We start from the raw sequence: 14,229 nt of genomic DNA, 5'->3' as shown, positions 1-14,229 counted from the left end.
TCACAGAGGAATCCATGAGAATTAATCATTTTTAAGTCGATAGAGCTGACGGAACTGCCTGACAACAGATCTATTTTAAGAACCATTAAGGTTTCGTACTTGTGTCTACAGTAATAATTGTCATGCCTGAACTCGAAGTTTAGTTGGGAAAACTAATGTGTAAATATGTGTGTCAAAAATACCTTTCCTCCTACCTTTTTCTTCCAGTTAAGACAGGGAGCACTGTATTCAAATCCATCGGGGAAACAGATAGGTTGTGTCTGTATCAAAACGCCGTGTTTTGAAGCACAGTCTAGTCATTCTGTAGGAGAGTGTGTACTGCCACATACAGACTAATTGATCAGACCACAGCTTTTCAATGTCTGAAACAGAATAAGTTTCTCTGCAAAGGCAATGTCTTACTGACATTTTAGCTTTAGTGTTCTTCTCCTTCCTCCTCACTCTCTCCTTTAACAGAATTTAGTCCACCTCCCTCCCAATCTTTCACGAGGGCAGCCGTGTCCCCACGGGCCTTCCTCCATGCCCTCACCCAGTGGACAAAGGCACACTTGGCGTACAATGGGTCAAACATGTGCTCTCAGTGAGCCCAGGCCTCAGCAATAGCTGTGGTTTTGCTCAGCATGCACACAGCTGACTGGGTTTTAGCCAGGTCTCCACCAGGTACCATAGTGGGAAGCTGGATATTAATGCTGACTTTGAAACCCATAGGGCGCCAGTTCACCCACTGGATGGTACGCTCTGTCTTGATGGCAATGGTGGCATTGACACCTTTGGAAACCACATCAACATGGTACAACAGGCAGCAAGCTATGTATACATTGTGGTAAGGGTCACATTTAACCATTTGGTTGGCCGGTGCATAACATGCATTACTGACCCTGGTAGAGAAAGCAGTTCCTGGTGGACTTTCTCTGCAGAGATGACAGGAACATATGTGGCCAGAGGGAAGTGGATTTGGGAATAGGGCCCTGGAGTAACCTGGGATTTCATCAGATCGACATTCAGGGCTCCATCAAATCTGAGGGAAGCAGTTACAGAGGACAGTTAGACCTATAAACCTATTTGGGTTAGTATCGGTTGGGACCTCCGTATTGAGGTTTCTATGACAGATGTTGTACGTGGCTTCAGTGTCAACCACAAAGGCACAGACAGAATGCTCCAGGGTGGTGTGGGTAGTGAGGATGAACTGGTAGGGCTCAACCACTGCTGTGGAAACCTGGGAGGCTGAATAAATAGAAAAATGCAGCCTGGACTCCTTACCATAATCAATAGAGAGACTTTCCATCAGTAGGGAGGTGAACCCTGCTAAACTGTGGAAAGAAGCCCCAAGGACCTGGGCACTGGTTGCTCAGTTCCTGAATTAGGTGTAAGACACAGTCAGTGATCTCCTTGCCAATGGTGTGGTATCCACAGGCATGGTTATTGGCAGCATCTTTCTTGCCTGTGATGAGCTACTCAAGGTGGAAGAACTCACTGTGGGTGCCAGTGAAACCTTCACCAGTGACTGTGGGTCCCAGGTCAGTAACACTGACCTGGGCACATGCCTGCTTGCCAGTACCTGTCTCACTTAAGAGGGTGTTGAATGAGTCATCTCCCCCTCAATGGTCCTGTTACTTGGCACCTGGCCTTTGGGCTGCATGCCATAGTTCAGGCAGTAGAGCTCCCTGCATCTCTGCAACCCTTGCTGATCTGGACACCTACCTGGCTCACGTGGATAAAGACACATTCATGCATAATGGCTTCCTCGCAGCTGCCCAGCAGATAGCAGAGAGGAGGAGAGGCAGTTGTCCCTTCTTACAGCACTATTTCACCATTGATATGGAAAACCTCTTCCCACCTTCTACATTCTTCTAGCCGGGGTAATGATCAAATTAACAAAGACAGATTAACAGGAGAAAATGTCCGGAATTTACCATGGATGTATATACAGAGGTGTCGTGAAAATATGAGACCCAAGGAGACAGGGTCTGGTTTATAGGCCATTCTGGACTAAAGAGAAGGAGGCAGGATTCTGGGATTTCAAAGGGAAAGCAGGCAATGAAGGGGTAAATGAGAAAGAGCAAATGTGTGGTAAACAAGTTCTTGCTTGGGCACCTAGAAGCAATGGGACACAAGGAAGCCTAACAAACAGGCTTTGTTAGATTTCTCCTAGTCTGCAACATTTAGTTTGTATTATGATGGTAAGACGATGCCCTCTTCCTCTAAACAGGTTTCTTTAAATCTAAATTCCTTTAAGCAGATAAGGAGGGAAAGCTCTTTGTGAGTCTTTTGACTCTTAATAAATAACCAGCTGAAAACCGATATACCAAAAGGCATATTTTGGGTGGCAAAACTGTGGTTTCCCTCGTAAACATATATGCACACTCATTGTTGACTTTAAAGTCAGAAATAAAATGATCTCTTAAGTGATCAGTAAATGCATAATGAAAATAAACAGTGAGAATTATTGTTAACAGTATTCTTAGATGAACCTCAATAATGCATTTTACTTAGGCTTTTTCCTTCATATTTTACAATGTATATCAGTTCAGATAAGATTGATACCAACTGACATTTCAGAATCTTTGAAGTGTGCTAAGTTGTAGGATAATCGATTTGAATTCTTTGGGGGGAAAAAGGCTTTGAGTTCAGTGTAAACTGAGTAGAAAGGGTAAGAGGAGGAGATCAAAAAGAGGACTATTACAGCAATTTAGCCAAAACATGATGGGTGCTTATGTAGAAAAGATACAGTCGGCTATAAAGGGTGGGTTTACTTATAACATACTTCAAGGGTAAATTCCAAGAGATTTATTGATGTATTAGATAAGGGAGTCAAGAGTTAGGGGAAGGTAGAAAGAACGATGCCTATTTTTCTTACTTATGGGACTGGATGCCTGGTAATGCTATCCTTTTAAAGAGAGATGGGGAATATTTTCAGTTATATTAAAGTGATGTTATCAAGACAAAATTTAAAGAAGTGCCACACAAATAATTTTATTTTACTTTAATTAATAATTGTGTCAGACATTTAATAAAATAGACCTTTGTTGCCCTGGCTGGTGTAGCTCAGTGGATTGAGCACGGGCCTGCGAACCACACGATCGCAGTTTGATTCCCAGTCAGGGCACATGCCTGGGTTGCAGGCCAGTTCCCAGCAGGAGACTCACCAGAGGTAACCGTACATTGATATTTCTCTCCTTCTCTCCTTCTTTTCCCTTCTAAAGATAAATAAATAAAATCTTAAAAAATTAGACCTTTGTTACAATGTCAGTGGTCATTAATTTTTGCCTATGCTAACAATTGATACCATTGAAAAAAATAATGAGTTATTCTTGAAAAATTTGGGCTAGGAAAAATGGAACATAGTTATAGCCCAAAGGGAAACTTAAGAATGGCTGAGGGTTGTAATTGGTAAATAATTAGACAATGATAATATTATACTGTTCTTTTTCTGTATATGCAATTAAAGTTATTGTCCCCATAAAAAAAGGGCAAAGTGAAAACATTTAACCACATAAAAAATGGCTAAGGATTAAAATATGTTTAGTAGTGTGCTTTAAAAAATTATTTCTGGAAGAAAATTCATCCCTGTTGATATAACTCTTATTAAAATATAGCATTTCTTAGAAAATATCAGAGTGAAAATGGTAACAGTCTTCACTCATCAACATATCTTGACTACTTCCTATGTATCAAAGATTAAATACATATTGGGCCTTCAAAAATCAACACCACAGTGTCTGTCATTCAGTTGGCTGTCAGTGAACCGAAATAAGAAAACAGATTGATATTCATGTATTATAAGTACCATGATGACAGTTAGAAAGGCCCCCTGGGGACATCTTAGGGAACAGAGATGCTGAGACTACTCCAGGATGTGGGGGTTCTTACTGGAATCTCACTGTCCTTAACCTAGAGCACCCAGGGATGAGCGCAGTAGTCTTTCCTGCTGCTACGTAGATGCGTGTGTTTAGAGCACCACACAGGCAAGAAGCTCCCAAAACCCGCATGCACACTTTAGTGATCATTGTGTGGCTCCATCAGTTGTAAGTGCGACTTCGTATCAATTTTCTTTCATCTCCATGTGTTCAACTCTATCCTTGTTTATGTAAGGAAGCACATGTGGCCAAAGTTCTAGTTTACCTTTTCCCCTTGGTCTAGTTCATCTTCATTTCTAAACTGAAGAAATTAGATAAGTGTTTTTATTCATCCCACTCAAAACCCTGAAACGCAGAAAACAGTACTTGTATAACCATGGAAAATAATAACAGTGGGGAACTGTAACCCACCTTGCCTTTTTTTTGACATTGTTTCTGTAAATGCTGACTCTGACTAATGTGTGGCTGGTAGATTAACAGCTTGTTTGTACAAACGTTAGGTAGCAGCTGGAATGAGTGGCCAGAGGGGAAATAAAGGCAGGGCCCTCACCATAACAATTTAATGAAGATCCTAATACAGCCGTCTGGAAGCAAAAGGAAAACATGTCTCCACAGTTTACTCAGAGACCCTGAGTTTGGTTTGAGAAGATGGCCGGGTGTCCTGAGCATCGCAAACAGAATAGCCCAGGAGAAGGGGAGAGTCCTTGAGACTGTGCTGAGAAAAGGGGCTTCTGTAACCATCCTACTGAGATCACTGGGTGTTCTGAACATTGCAGACACAACAGCACAGGAGGAAGAGGTGGGGCTATGATGAGAAAAGAAGCCTCTGGAACAATTTCACTAAGACAAAGAATCTCTACCAACTGAGAAAGAAAGCCTTTGAGACTGTACACTGTTCCCAAAGCGGGGAACCTAGAAGCTAGTTAAGGTATATAACCCCTGAATCCCAAACAGCTGGGGTAAATATCCACTTATAGCCTGAACTCAATTTACAAACTTACTAACAAGTTTATTTCCTCTACACTTGGGACATGTAGAGTAATTGGGTGCCTGCTTGCAGCTTTGTGGTCATGTGTCTTTCCTAAATAAACTTGCTATCTCATTTCCATTATACATATTTGTCTCTCATTTGAATTATTCTCTTGTGAGGGAGACAAAAACCCAGGCGGGGGGAGCCTCTCGACTGGGTCTTTCTCTCCCCATCTGTAACCTAAGAATCCTAGGATCTAACTTCAAAAGATACAGATTCCTGGGCTCAGGCACCCCAAGTCCCTGAGATCTGCTGAACTTCACCTGCAGGATCTGAATGATATAAAGTCCAGATGATGTGAAGCCAGGACGACTAATCCAGGATGACGCACAGCAGACCACCACCTGCCCTATAGACATGGACTGTGCTCGTCTACATGTAGAGAACATTTCAACCCCTCCCTTGATCTCTTTGTTCTGTCCACCTCGCCCTCATAAACAACCTCTGCCTCCACTGAGAGGTGGAGATAAGTTTTTAGATGTAAGTCCCCATCTTCTAGGTGGCTGTGCCTGAAAATGAACTACTTCAGCATCTGCCTCTCCAGTATTGGCTTTCACAGTGGCAGACAGCGAGCCCTGGTTTTAGTCACACTTGCTTCGTATTTGTCAGCTAGTACAAACATCTAGTTTCTTTTGCAATTCCAAAGCTGACATCCATGCAAGCAACAGTTATAGGAAGGGTCCATCTTCCCCTATTTGGATGCCATGAGAATGAGGGGAGAATCTTGTTACGGACTCTCATATGCAGGCTTCATGCTAGAAGTCCAAGCCTGCAGCAGAGGCAGCAGAGCAACACGTAAATCAGTGACCACTGAGGCTTTAGTAGTTGGTATAAGACAGAACGGACTATGGAGAAAATGCTGATATTAGTCTCACAACATGATCTAGCTGGGCAAACATGGACCTCATTTCTAAAATGATATCTGGAGTAGCTCAGGGGGGTAAGGGATTCTGCTTCCAGAATGTAAAAGAGCATTTATACCAATGTACATAAGGATCCCTTTAATATCCAAGGGAATATATAAGCCATTCTATTTCCCCCACTCATCTGATCGTCTTGCCATAATAATTGCTCTGCCTGATGGTTGCTGCTAAGTATAGTCTGACATAGAATTAGCCAGAGTATGTAGGAAGCAGTTAGACTTCATCGTGTCCCTGTAGCTTCATCTTTTCTTCTTATAGTCCCTAGATTCTGTTCTGCATTGTCTTTTTAATCAACAGGTTTGTGTTTGCCTCACCTCTCTTTTTCAAAGCAGGGCTAGTGATCTATATCTAAAAGGAAGAGAACATTTCTGCTACTGCTGTGATGAGTCTAATGTCTGCTTCGCCACAAAAGGACTCATAAGCTACTTTACTACAATGAAACCGTAACAAGAAGAAAAGTTTGAAGTAATGTCCTTTTCCCCTACTTTCTTTTGTACTATCAGCAATTAATTTTACAGTATCCCAGCACACTTATCCTCAACGAAACCTTCAGAAACACTAGCATTAATTTTCTATCATCAAAGAGCTTCAGGGAGAATGGAGAGATAAGTATTTGTACCCGGATAGCATAAGAATCTAAGAGAAAGGATAAGAAAATAATCTCACAGGCCTGGCATTGTTAGTTTATTTTTTCGCAATGAACCATGCATATTTTCCCCATCTGTGATAATCTTTCCAACACCAGAGCAGCTAAAGATCAGGAGTATTAGTGTGAAGACAGACTGGTTCACGGGGGAGCTAACAACGTCTGGATGCAGACAGTGTTTGCATGTTACACGTCTGTACCAGTTCATGTCATTCAGACTTTGAGCATTTCTGATAGAAGGAAGCACTGATGATATGCAGCTAGAAGAGCCAGACAGGAAAAAATATCTACTTGGGTCTTTGGTGACAGAGACAAAACTCTGGGAGACCAAGAAATATGACTAGGGTACTATAGAATAGTCATTACCTAATCAATAGCACCAAGTTTTCATATAAGTATATTGGAATGGTCATCTCTGTAATTCTGATTTTACATGAAAAGCTTTTTAAATATAAAATTGAAGCAATTATGTAGAAATTAAGCAACTTTCCTCAAGCTCATACTACTTGTTAAGGGGGTATATTGAGATTTGAACTGAGGTTTATTTGATTCTAGAATCTGGAGAATGTCAACTGTAATATAGTCTGACTTCAGCCTCATGAATAAACAAAAGTAAAATGCACACAAGTAAAATAGCCATAAGTATACCATAGAGATAAATCAATGTAGCAAGAAAGAACAATTAAAATGTAAAATCATGTGATGTCTAATCATCGGAGTGTACGCCTGGAACTAATATAATAATGTATGACAACTGTAATTGAAAATAAGAAATGATTGAAATAGAAAAAACACGAAAAATGATAACATAGATGTTAGAATTGAAATACAAATTACAATTCATGCCAAATGATCAGAAAGCTGGAAGAAATTAACCTGAGCTGAAGAGATACAAGAATTTTGTTGTTGTTGTTGTTTTAAGAATGGGGGTTTTGATAAGTCTAATTGCAGGAATAAAGTTGGGCCTCAGGAAGGGACTGGGTAATTTGGGATGAGACAGGGATAATAATGATCAATGCTATCCTAAGAAGCAATATGACCTCAAAATGTAATAAAATTATAAAAGAATAATTTTTTAAAATTTTAGAATTTGACCCAAACACTCCCTTCTACAGGTGGAAAAATGGAGGTCCCTGAAAGTGAATGACTCCTCTAATTTCTGAAATCTGTACATGTAGTGGACTCAGTTTCATGTCTATAAAAGAAGAGGAAAGTACAAACCCTGTGTAGTATTTAGGCTAAGGCTTAATACTTTTTAAAAAATAAGCTTATGGGTCTGGGAGAGGAGACTTGTCACACTGAAAAATTATTGTTTCTTCTGTAGAGGAGAACTTGTCTCCTTTCCAGCTCCACATATTCCTTCAGGAGAGGGATTGTCTCATTTCCCTTTTCAGTGCTTGGATGTATGAATGAATGAATGGATGTATGAACAAATGAATGAGGTTGAGGTAAATAAGGTAAAATGACCTTAAGTAAGAAAAGCTTAGAAAATATCAGATTTTTGAAAATTATATTGTTCAACAGGAGATGCCATTTACTATTCTGTATCTAACCATAGCAAGAAAATTCAATCTTTAGATAACTTTTATCAGTAACATCAAATTATTATTTCATCATGAAAGCTTTTAGATAATTGAGATCAAAATTCACATGAAACTGATTTTGCTTTTAAATGTATATCATATTTGAGATTTTTTCATATACCTAGTTGGATGCAACTTAATGAAATGTATTGCAATGCATACAACTAAGTATAAATTGATGACTTATTAAACTTAAAACTTAACAAAGTTTATTGGAAGAAATGGAATGGACTGTAGACAAAAGAATTTGGCTCCTAGAGAGCCATGCATACTCTAACAGAAATGCAGCCAGAAACAGAAATACGTGCTATCACTACAAAATATGTAATTGATCAAGTGTGTACCTTTGTGTCTGGTATTAGTGTATTAACTAATTATTTAACAACTTCTTGTTCTATTATTTTATTTAATGTTTTAAAATGGAGTTCTGTATAACATGTAGCAAAACTATGCACATAAATGACAGCCTCATTTACTGACTGACTTGTCTTTTCCTATTAATAAGAAATTAATTTTCTTTTAATCCAAGAATTTAAAAGCAACATCTTGACCCCTACACTCCTAAAAGGAAGAAAGGAGTAATGAGTATTAACAGTGGTTGAATCAGACAGTTTGTTCAAAATTATGGGAAACATGCATTCTAAAGAGGAAGATAATTGTACAAGCATATTGCATAGAATAAGTAAGTGGAGTCCTGGAGGTCAAAACACAGAAGCAAACCAATTAAGCTAAGTAGCTACTAAATTGTTTTTCATTGTCTAATTGAAAAGTGATCACAAGGAATCAGAAAGGTTTAAATTGAAAGGGCTTTTAGTTTAAATCTGACCTTAAGCCAATGTTATTTAAATATGCTAAATAATGTCTTCTGGAAGGAATTTTTCTAGAAATTCAAAATCCCACTTGGGTATATATTTGGATCCTTTCTGGGTTTCTCTCACTGTTATTCAAGCATATTTTCCAGCCTTTCATTAGTGAAAGAAGCAAACTTACATCAAATGTGAACATAACTAATTTATTTGGAAATCTTATCTTTATTGCTATATGTTTCCAGTGAAATAAATTTATTCATTCGTTCACCGCTTTTGATGAATAATTTAGATCATTTAAGGAAAACATGATGCATTGGCATAAATAAATTGATTTATTCATTCATTGCTCTAAGTGAATAATTTAGAACATTTAAAGAAAACTGAGTATATGCCGAAATCATAATTAATTGTTCCCTCAGCTAAAAGACTGCACTAGTCATCGATGCTACTTACCACTTCATTTTCTTGGTGAAATTTGATTTCTGTGTTGTTTCTGTATAATAATTTTACAGTTAGACACTGCTAAAATTTTAAAAAAGGGAAGAAAAGGGGAAAAATTGTTCTTCTAAGCACCTATTTAGGAGACCCAACCCTTCTTTGCCCTTCTGACCAAGGACTTTTTCCAGGCACCACAAAAGCCCTTCAAACGCAGACACAGAAGATCAAGGGCACCATGCCTGGCTTCATCAAAAGCAGCATGTGTGCAAACCCAGCTTCTCCCTAGACCTAAATCCATTCCCTTTATGAGGCTACAACTTTCAAATTGGCTTTAAAAGGACTATGCTGTCTCTGGATAAATGGAGTAGGGCAGAAAAGCGTAGTTTCTGTTGCTCCGGTTCTTCCAGGTCCTAATTCTTTGCAAGCTTGAGACCAGGCTGGCAAACGCTGCCTTGTGAGGTGTCTGGCTGCAGACAGAAGAGGAACCTCTTAGGCCCGAAGCAACGAACCTTCCGTCTCGTACACACGCCCTCCCCAGACTGTGCTCTCTCACTGTTTCTGGAATAATTCCATGAGGCCCTGTTAAGAGTTTGCTTAATCAGAGAAAATACAAAAGCGTCTAATTGTTTGCAGTTCTTCTGAAGTTGCAGAAACCAACAGCCAATTAGTACTGAAACTCCTCTTTTCAGATGGAAAACTAATCTCTTTTTAAGAGAAAATTTTCCTACTCTTTTTTTTTCTTGGAAACATACTTTGCAATCCAAATCATACTTAGAATACAGTGAAACAGATTATGAAATGATATTTTTCTGCAAAGTATCATCTTTTCTGGTTCATCTTCAAGATCTTTGATATTTACATATGACCTTTCCATTCTTATTAACAGTTTATTGGATTTTTTGCATTCCAGCCAGCACAACAGAAAGGTAATTTACAGAAAGATTTGACAGTTATACACAGAGCTATAAACTTCAGTCCATTAACTTATTTCTCATGTAACCTTTAGTCAGTCCTACCAAAACATCCATTTAAGCATATGCTTTTTTCCTTCATGTTAAAAAGTTCTCATCATAGAGCCCTATTTACAGAATGTCAAATTTATCATGTCTCTTTATAGTTTACAGATATTTACAGTTCTTACTTTTTAAGGCACATAAGTAAGAGACAAAGATATTTATGGTGCTTAGGTTCTACTAGATGTGAATGGATATACATTTGACACGGTTCTTAGTTGATTCATGTATAATTGTGGATTTGATAATGGCAATATTATTTTAATATATCTATTTAAATAGTGGCTTAGAATATTTTAATGTAATTTATTACATAGTTTGAAGCAATATACAATGTTATTTGTATATTAAGTATAGAAAATGATTTGTTAAAAATGATATTTGATATTTAATGTTGCTAAGATATTTCTTAAAAGTACATTCATTTTGGTAGCCTCTTAAAAACCTGATGTTGATAGATTTTCACATAAATATCAGGACAACACTGAATTACAGAAACATGAGAAGATATATTATTTGGTTTTTGCACGCAAAATACATTTATAATTAATTATTCATATTTAAATGCAGAGCATAGCACTCTAAATGGATTTTTATGCCATTATGTCCTGAGATTTTCCTTTTGAAAAATAGCACCATAGAAACTGTAAAATAAAAAAAGGGAATTAGAACAGAAGCAAATGTCCTTTTGATATGAATTTTGTTTCATTATTCACAAAATACCACACTTGGAGTATTTTTGCCAATACAACTGAAAAGCAATTACTGTATACTCATTATCACCTTCACTGTAGAAAAAAATAGAGAAACAAATATATACAAATTGTAAAAATATAATATGAATAAATGGAATGAAGTCACAATGTACAAAAAGGCCTCATTTTATGTGCATATTCTCTGTAGGGAAAAACTAAGGAATTGGTGCAACTTGAAAATTAGTAAGTTGTCCAATGAGGTCCAACTGAGCTACGCAAGCATGATGCTAGGAATGTGAACACTGAAAAATTATTAGTGGTTATACCTTGTTGATGGATTTCAGTAAGATCCATGAAGTAGATATAAAAATCATAAGGTAATAACTTATTTCCTAGAAAGTCAGTTAAACTCAGGTTTTTCTGGAATTTTTAGGAGAGGTGATTAATAGTTATGCGCTTATCTACACTTCGGGAGACGTAGAGGGGAAGCACGTTAGACTGGCGTGTGCCTGTGTTTCCTGCTGAACAACAGTGCCAGGTGACCTCGTGAAACACAAGTGAGAGACAAATTTACTCAACAATATTTTCTCACTGTATTTCATCACTTTTATTTTGCTTGGCTTCTGAAGGAAATGAAAAAGTTCCATAGTGCCATCTGGTGTGAATTAAGAAAACAGCTTCTTTCCAGCAGTTTCTACTAGAATCTTCCTCCAAACAGCAAACTGAGACTGCTATGCAAAGTCATTCTTTCATAATGAAAAGCACCAATTATGACATATATGTTTATGTTTATGCTTACCTTATTATTTTTCTCTAGAAATATTAAGTTGGAATTATTAGGATGTATATATGCATTATACATTTTATATTTATATTTATGCTCTTTAAACACTATTTGTATATATGAACAAAACACCTTATCAAAATGTTTATTGGTGCATCGTCAAGCTTTCTTCTCACTTTCGCTTAAATCGTCACTACTACCATGCTAATTTTCAAATGCAAAATTAATGGTAGAAATTCCATTTTTTTCATTTTTAATAAAAAAATTGGCATTTTGTTTGTGTGTGAGCATGTGAATATTTGAACTGAAAAAATCAGTTGTAGACATTCATAAAATGCTATAGAGTTATGAATATTGTGCTTTCTCTATTATATACCTTTTGCTCATTTTTATTTCATCACACATACACATATTGTATAATTATCTATGTTTATGATTCCATTGAAACCTGGCTTAAATTTATTTTCTTTCCTAAATAATTTTATTCTATGTTGAGATTTTCCTTAATTTCTAAACTTTCATTCATTTTCTAAGATTTTATTTTATTTACTCTTAAAGAAAGGGAAAGGTTGAGAGAGAAAGGGAGAGAAACATTGATGCAAAGAAGAAACATTGATAGGTTGCCTCTCACATGCACCCAGGCCAGAGAATAAACCCACAGCCCAGGCATGGGTGCCGGCCAGGAATCCAAGCAGTGATGTTTGGCTTCGTGGTATGACACCCAACCAACTTAGCCACACTGGTCAGGGCAAACCTTATTCATTATACATTTTGTGTGTTATGCAAGAATTTTTGTCCTTTACTTTTCACTCATTTTCTCACTGCCTTCTTTGTCACTCGCAGGTCAATGCTCCCTCTTTTGTGTCTTTTGTTATTTGCTTATATGACTTGCATGAATGTCCCAAGTTATAAATTGAGTAGAGCCTAGGCAAACTCTAGAGGTTCTTTATAAAACCAGCATCCGGGTTTCTGACTACACGTTGGTAGATACAACTACAAAAAAGGAGGAGTTTCTTCAAGTCCTAGAGAATGGAAACTGACAAAATCACATTTTAAATATTTACAAAAACACTATTTTCCTCCAAATGTTATGCTGCTAAACATTTTTGTGTACAAACTCTCTGAATTTCAATTATTGTTGGAGAAACTGCAACATCCATTATCTTTCTTAGAGATAGTGCGTGTGTATGTGTTACATATCTCTAAGAAAGCAATTTTCAAGGACATTGACAAGAGAATGGAGATCACTTTTTTAAAAGTCAATATGTCCTCAAAATTAACAAATCTCCACGGAAAGGCTTCTCTTCAGTCACTCTTTAAAAATAGATGGGACCCTGAAAGTAACATTAATCATCATTTGCACTTTTCTCTAACATAGAAGTAAACCGTAATGGCCCATTGTAGCATTGCTCAGGTAAATTCTGAGGCTGGATGAGTAACCAAATGATTCTCAGAACTTTAACCCTCATAAGCCACGTGATTCTCCTATTAGTTATTGTACAGAAACATAATCAAATACTGAAACCTAAATGAATCAATAGTAACTGATTGAAATAAAGTGATACATAAAAGGTATCAACTTGGTTTATTTTTTTCTTAAACCATCCATGGACTCACTATGCAAACCAATTAATGAATAGCAAATAAGTAGTAAACACTCCAAAGTTAATGACATATAATTACCTGTGATTTATAATCAACTGTCTTATAAACGTCAGTAAATCCAAATATTGTGTGTTAGAGAAGTTAAGGAAAACATTCCTCAAGTACTGATTCCTAAATGATCCCTGAAATTAAAAGTTGAAGTGGGAGACATTACAAAGAGCTCATTCACACTTGCTAGGGATGGAGAGCGGTTAAAGCTCAGTCCAGTGGGCAAGAGTACATTCAGATTACGTGGTGAACCTGAGAATTGCCTGAGAGCACAGAGTTAATTTCAGCAGAACAACAGATGTGCTCACATGCCATTTTTCTCATTGGATTCATGAAGTGATATGGGACAAAAAGTAATCCATTCTCTGTATTTGGAGGATCTTCTCTTTGGTGTATTTTCAGTGAGCTGACAAACTCTGGTTGAGAACATTCTGTCACCAAGTATTGCATTGAGCATCGTGAAGAGACAAACTTCTAAGAGTACTGCTCAGAGAAGTGTGGTAGGAGAAAGGTGAATGGTGACTCTTACAGCTCGAGGTGTATTTATTGGTATTTGGAAGTGAGCTGGGGGGGAACCACAGATAATGGCCCTAATTGTTACAATAGGCTCACATGTTAGGGTGACTAATCTCTGATAAGTAGAGTTAAAGAGATCTTATTGTATCAGAGTGAAGTCAGAATCAGTCTTAGTAAACCAAGCTGTGGAACAGTTATTTGAAGATATTATATGAATCATCAATTAATAATCATATTAGTATTCATTTAAGATCATCGGGATAGGCAACTTGCAAATTCTTG

General features: G+C 37.4%; 1 pseudogene; it reads right to left on the bottom strand.

Moving 5' to 3' along the window:
* Positions 1 to 415: 415 nt before the first annotated feature.
* On the bottom strand, positions 416 to 1,734 carry LOC118999675 (tubulin alpha-1A chain-like; annotated as a pseudogene).
* Positions 1,735 to 14,229: the final 12,495 nt, after the last annotated feature.

This window comes from Sturnira hondurensis, unplaced genomic scaffold (genome assembly GCF_014824575.4).
Source record: "Sturnira hondurensis isolate 20B ecotype Veracruz unplaced genomic scaffold, ASM1482457v3 Scaffold0015056, whole genome shotgun sequence".
Classification (NCBI taxonomy): Eukaryota; Metazoa; Chordata; class Mammalia; order Chiroptera; family Phyllostomidae; genus Sturnira; species Sturnira hondurensis.
The sequence above is the reverse complement of the archived record's forward strand: the minus strand, read 5'-3'. Positions and strand labels throughout refer to the sequence as shown.